The 7,007-nt window shown below is 39.4% G+C and overlaps 1 protein-coding gene across 9 annotated transcripts in view; it reads right to left on the bottom strand.

Annotated features, from left to right (window-relative positions):
* The window catches only part of LOC106882187 (alpha-(1,6)-fucosyltransferase), an 881,702-nt gene that overhangs the window by 140,228 nt on the left and 734,467 nt on the right, over positions 1-7,007 (bottom strand). The window lies entirely within an intron of this gene.

Here is a 7,007-nt window from a genome sequence, read left to right as displayed (position 1 = left end):
TATATATATATATATACACACACACACACATATACATACACACATATATAAACTCACATATACATACACACACACACACTTATATACACATCATTATAATTCATGTAGTTAAATAATATAATTGTAGCTTATACTGTTACATTAATACTCATGGACGTGGAAACTAAAAAAAAAGGCTTGTTTTATGTGTGTGTGTGTGTGTGTGTATGTGTGTGTGTGTGTGTGTGACTCTGCACATGAGTGTGTGTATGTTTGTGTCTTCCTTGTCTTGACGTTGCCTAATTGCTGCCAGTGGATGTCATTCTTTTCTAATATTCTGCAGAAACATGCCTAGCCATGGAGAAATATTTCCTTGCTTGTTAACAGACAGGGGTTGAATGGTTCTGTATTTCTTTGTTTGTCCAAAAAAAGGAATAAAGAAGCATTCAACGCATTTTACAGGAGTTACATATATTATTATTTAAAGCAGTTTGATTTGGTTCCATGCACCTTAAAGTTTTGCAGGCTCCATACAGATACTTGTGTGTGTGTGTGAATTTGTGTCTCCGTGTCTTAACATGTGATTGTCGCAAATGAATGCCTTTATTTCCAATATCCTGCAAAAAAAAAAAATGTTTGGCCATGGGGAATATTATCTTGCTATGAAACAGGTGGTAGAGTTGCAATGGCCCAGTGGTTAGGGCAGCGGACTCGCAGTCATATGATCGCGGTTTCGATTCCCAGACCGGGTGTTGTGAGTGTTTATTGAGCGAAAACACCTAAAGCTCCATGAGGCTCCGGCAGGGGATGGTGGCGAACCCTGCTGTACTCTTTCACAACAACTTTCTCTCACTCTTACTTCCTGTTTCTGTTGTACCTGTAATTCCAAAGGGTCAGCCTTGTCACACTGTGTCACACTGAATATCCCCGAGAACTACGTCAAGGGTACACGTGTCTGTGGAGTGCTCAGCCACTTGCACATTAATTTCACGAGCAGGTTGTTCTGTTGATCGGATCAACGGGAACCCTCGACGTCGTAAGCGACAGAGTGCCAACAACAACATGAAACAGGTGAGGGTTGGCAACAGGAAGGGCATCTGGCAGTGGAAAATCTGCCTCAATAAAACACAGTCTGACCCATGCAAGCATGGAAAAGTGGATGCTAAATGATGATGATGACGATTATGATGAATAGGAAACTAAGATCCGCTCCTTCTTTGGGGAAATTCCTGGATCAAAGTATTGAACTAAAAGCTTGTCACCAACATTCTACAGAATAAGCTGCAGATATCAAGAGAATAAATGTCTCATTTATCACCTTATATAGTCAAACCTCGATAGCTTGAAACTGTTAGACGTCAGACATAAATTGCACCAGAAATTGATTAATTCCAATTTATCAGAAAAAGGAAATAGTGACAACAGAAGAATTGCTGAAGCATCATAAATCAGTGTTGCAGAGAGAATTGAGAAGCAAGCAGGACACAGAATGGTCAAGTAGTCTAGCAGATATTCAATTGGCATTTGATGAAAGGGATTCATAAACAATGTGCTGCTTGCCAAAAACGAATATTTGGTCCTCACCAATCATCTGTTGCTCCTCCTCCGATCTAAATATGCATCCATTTTGATCAAAGTCTTATGAGAGAATTTGGGAGACAGAAACTGAAAGAAGGCGGCGAGCTAGCAAAAACGTTACCCCGCCGGGCGAAATGCTTAGCGATATTTCATCTGCCGCTACGTTGTGAGTTCAAATTCCGCCGAGGTCGACTTTGCCTTTCATCCTTTCGGGGTCGATAAATTAAGTACCAGTTACGCACTGGGGTCGATGTAATCGACTTAATACCTTCATCTGTCCTTGTTTGTCCCCTCTACGTTTAGCCCCTTGTGGGCAATAAAGAAATAGGAAACTGAAAGAAACCTGTCATGTGTGTGTGTGTGTGTGTGTGTGTGTGTGTGTGTGTATGTATGTATGTCTTTGTATGTGTGTTTATGCTTGTCCCTGTAACTTAATGGTTTAGCAGAACAGACTGATAGAATAAGTAAAATAATAAGTACTGGGGTTGATTTCCCTGACTAAAACCTCTGAAGGTGGTGCTCCAGCATGGCTGCAGTCTGATGCCAGAAACCAGTAAAAGATAAAAGAACGAAAGACAGTGATGCTGAGAGTGTTCCAAGTAATGGATGAAGCATTTCACAGACTTTTGCCATGCCCCATCCCCAACAGATGGGCATTTTACAGAAGGGCTTCCTCACTTTGGCATTATTGAGGAAACGGATTTTCCCATTGCATCAGAACCATGCTTAAAGTACAGAAGTGATGTAATGAATGATTCTTTTTATATATAACCACCTCGACTGATTGAACCACAGTTCAAAGGTGTCAAATCAAATAACAGTAACTTTTGTGATATTTCTTTACTTGGCAAAGTATTCTTCAGATTCTTGCAGGATCATTTGCAGACAAACATACCGTATCCGATGGCACAGAAGATGTACTACGTTTCACAAAAAAAAAAAAAAAAAAAAAAAAAGCTGCATAAAAAGTGTATCGAGGAGGGTCAAGATTTTGTTGGGTGATTAAAAAGAAAATTTTAATAAATAAAAAAGGACCTGCAAGGTACTGTTTTCTTATTTCTTTATTGCCCACAAGGGGCTAAACATAGAGGGGACAAACAAGGACAGACAAAGGGATTAAGTCGATTACATCGACCCCAGTGCGTAACTGGTGCTTAATTTATCGAACCCGAAAAGATGAAAGGCAAAGTCGACCTTGGCGGAATTTGAACTCAGAACGTAGCGGCAGACGAAATACCGCTAAGCATTTCACCTGGCGTGCTAACGTTTCTGCCAGCTCACCGCCTAGGTACTGTTTTCTGGCATACACTATATTCAAAAAACAAGTTAGGATAGTCATGGCTGGATTAGTTGATGAGAAAAAGTGGTAGACTACAGGCTTGCTTATTTGTAATCTGTCTTTGTTGCTGTTATATAAGTTACCATTTTTGTCTTAAACCTTTCACTTGTTTCAGTCCATTGGACTGCAATCATATTCCACTGGTCTCTTTTGCTGAACTGCTAAGTTGCAGAGATGTAAAGAAACTAACATTGGTTCTCAAGTAGTGGGATTAGAGACAAACACACACAGAGAAAAGAACAGGCTTCTTTCAGTTTCCATCTACCAAATCCACTCACAAGGCTTTGGTCAACCTGAGGTTATTGAAGACACTTTCCCAAGGTGCCATGCAATGGGATAGAACCCAAGACCACAATGGTTGAGAAGCAAGCTTCTTAACCACATAGCCACACCTATGCCTCTGGTAAATAAACTTAATTCTCGTTATTCTCATCAAATTTGCATTAACTTGCAAATACCAAACGGGTAAGTATGTTTCAGTATTGTAACTACTTTCTAATTAATGAGTAAGTTGTTAGTTTTAATTAAAGGAGTGTAATGCTGGGATTTTGCTAGTGATCTGAACTATAATAACATACATAAGTCCCTGTTGCACATAAATGTCAAATGTTCTGTTCCATTTTGCTAAGTCAGATGGAAACTAAGCTGGTAATAATGATAGAAGCCAATGCATTAATGATTATGGAGTTTGGTAGACTGGTGGCACAATGACCCAACCAAACTACACATTCTTAGCATTTAAAATATGTTCATGCAGTGAAACAAAGTCTTAAGATTCGGCACAAATGCAGATGAATCTCTTCTTGTATTTTAATTAAGATCTGAATGAAGGTCATTTTAATATTTCAAACACCTTTCATGGAGTGAAATAAGGTTTTAGGATTCAGTGCAAATGCAGATGGCGCTGTTTTTGTATTTTAATTAACACCTGAACAAGAGGCAGTTTTAACATTGAAAACCCATTCACGTAGTAAAACAGTCTTAAGATATTTGACACAAATGCAAGTAATTCTGGTCTCAGATTTTAATGAAGCTCTGAATGAGAGGTTAAAACAGAGAGAATATAAATGTACAATGCTTTTGCTTGTAAATATGATGCACCATCAAAGAATTCTGAATTCTCCATTCTCAATGGCAGGTGGACTTTCAAAAAGGAATGTAAACAATTCTTATTCACATTTACAACATATGTAAGAGGTAGCTTCCTATTTCTCCCTCCCTCTTCTCCCCACTTTCAATCTATCTCTCTTTCTGCCTTTCTCTCTCTATCTCACTCTCTGTGCCCCTCTCTCTCTCTCTACATCTCTCTGTTCCTTTATCTTGCTCTTTCTCTCCAACCCTCTGTTTCTCTCTCTCTCTCTGCACTTCGAGGTTTCTTTCTTCCTCTCACCCCTCTCTGTTTCTCTCTCTCTCTCTGTCCTCTCTATTTCTCCTTCGCACTGCCCCTCTCTTCCTCAGCCTTCCCCCTCTCACCCTCTCTCCTCCGAAGCACTATAAAAACCTACAGATGTTGTTGTAACAGGGAAAAGCGAAGCAGGTGATGTTTATGATTCCATTCGGCATTTGTGTTGCTCATTGGTGGAATTTTCACTACAATCGTCTTTCTGTTCTATTACATACCAGTAATGAAAATGTCAGTGGTTACTTTTTCAAGTCACTCATTCTTCCCTAGAGAAGCGAAAGAAAGCAAAGTGGATAGAAAGACAGACAGAGAATAAAATAAATTACCTTCCACCCCATTGCACATACCTTCACCATTTTGCTTTCAAACCAACTACAAAGAAAATGTCATTTTTATTTTTGCTTGTGTTATTCATTTCTTTTCTCTCCAATGTCATTTGATATATCTAGATTTCTGCATGGCCATTGTTCATAGCTAGAGGTTTGCGTTTGACTAAAAGTGGATTGCTAAACTTTGCCAACAAGAAAAAAGCCAAGTTCGTTTTCAGCTAATAATTCCAGTATGTAAACAACACCATTGATAAATCATTATGTGTTTATGCGTGAGTGTGTGTGTGTGTGAGAGAGAGAGAGAGAGAGAGAGAGAGAGAGAGAGACCCAGCTAAATAAACTTACGGAAAATGTTTGGTTCAAAGTTAAATGGTAGTAGCTGAGATAAGGAAAGCGAAATGGAGCAAAGATGTTTGTAGGAAAGACATCAGTTGCATATTGATGCTAATTTGGTATGGTTGGATGGTGATTAAAGAACTGTTGGCATGAACAACAAAGAAACTGACTTCAGTGTTCTTCAATATAACTGTTTGTTGTATGAAGTACTACAAAACTATGATATATGGTGTGGGTGCAACCAGAGACATTGGTTAAAGAACTGAAATGGAAAGAGAGGCTAAAAGGGAGAAATGCAGTGAGTATGATATGACAGTGTTGTTGTTGTTCCTTAATCTCATATCAGCCTTGGCAGAGCAGACCTATGATTAAAGGATCAAAGGCGTTCCAGCCGTGACCATCCTGACATGCTTTTGAACAGTATCTTGTGTGTATACAGAACTAATGTGTAATTTGGAAAGAGCTTTGGTTTCTATTTCCAGCAAGATACACAACTTCCTAAAAGACTTCTGTATTCAGACCTATGATTAAAGGATCAAAGGCATTCCAGCCGTGACCATCCTGACTTGCTTTTGAACAGTATCTTGTGTGTATACAGAACTAATGTGTAATTTGGAAGGAGCTTTGGTTTCTATTTCCAGCAAGATACACAACTTCCTACAAAACTTCTGTATGGCGTATTGGATGGAAAAAAGATGAATCTGAGAGAAGGAATCTAGATGAGCGGAAGTTTCTGTCAAAACATATACTTTTTTCAGAGCAAATTACAATCTTAATCGTTAATACACATAAATCCATATAATTTCTTTCCAGTTCATGATCGTATGGTCACGAGTTAGATTCCAGGGGCCGCATTGTGTCCTTCAGCAAGGGACTTTATTTCATGATACTCCAGTCGACTCAGCTGGTAAAAATGAGTTGCACCTGTATTTCCAAGTGGCAAAGCTTGTCACAACCTGTGTGTCATGCTGAATCTCCTTGATAATTACATAAAGGTTACATGTGCCCATGGAGTGCTCAGCCACTTGCATGTTAATTTCAGGGGCAGGCTGTTCCGTTGATTGGATCAACTTGAACACTTGTCAGAGTGCCAGTAAGAATGTGCATGCATGTAAGAAACGAAAGTGAAAGTACAAACCGAAGAGACTAGGTCATTGCAGGTCAAACACAGACAACCCATCTAGGAGGGTGGCCGCTACAAATGAAAACTGATACAGGATGGAGAAAACTTTTCAGTTCTTATCACATGAAGAAACCACTTTAGTGCTAGTGGTATGGTAACATCCACTAAATCCAAACAGTAAATTGATTGTTGATATGAAGGGTATCTATAGGTGCAGGAGTAGCTTGCTTACCACCCACATGGTTCCGGGTTCAGTCCCACTGCGTGGCACCTTGGGCAAGTGTCTTCTACTATAGCCTCGGGCTGACCAAAGCCTTGTGAGTGGATTTGGTAGACGGAAACTGAAAAGAAGCCCGTCGTATATATATATATATATATATATATATATATATATATATGTGTGTGTGTGTGTTTGTGTGTCTGTGTTTGTTCCCCCACCATCACTTGACAACCGTTGCTGGTGTGTTTACGTCCCCGTAACTTAGCGGTTCGGCAAAAAGAGACCGATAGAATAAGTACTAGGCTTACAAAGAATAAGTCCTGGGGTCGATTTTCTCGACTAAAAGCAGTGCTCCAGCATGGCCGCAGTCAAATGACTGAAACAAGTAAAAGAGTAAAAGAGAGAGTCAATAATGCACCCTACCTCACGTACCCAATAAGAAGTACATACATAGCCACGAAAGTTGGCAGTTTTCTTTGTTGCTGTGTGTACCAGATGAAACACAAACACAAGCTATTGTGCAACCCATCCAGCCCAAGCCAGCAAGGAAAAGCAAAGATGATGATGATGACGTCGATGACAACAATGATGACAGTGATGATGATGATGGCAACGAAGACAATGATGATGAATGTAAAATAACGACATCATGTAATGAGTCAGCTTTTAAGAACATGAGATTTATTAAACATTTTTTTTTT

This window comes from Octopus bimaculoides, chromosome 24 (genome assembly GCF_001194135.2).
Source record: "Octopus bimaculoides isolate UCB-OBI-ISO-001 chromosome 24, ASM119413v2, whole genome shotgun sequence".
In the NCBI taxonomy this organism is placed as follows: Eukaryota; Metazoa; Mollusca; class Cephalopoda; order Octopoda; family Octopodidae; genus Octopus; species Octopus bimaculoides.
Note: the sequence above shows the minus strand (reverse complement) of the source record. Positions and strands in the feature narration are given on the sequence as shown.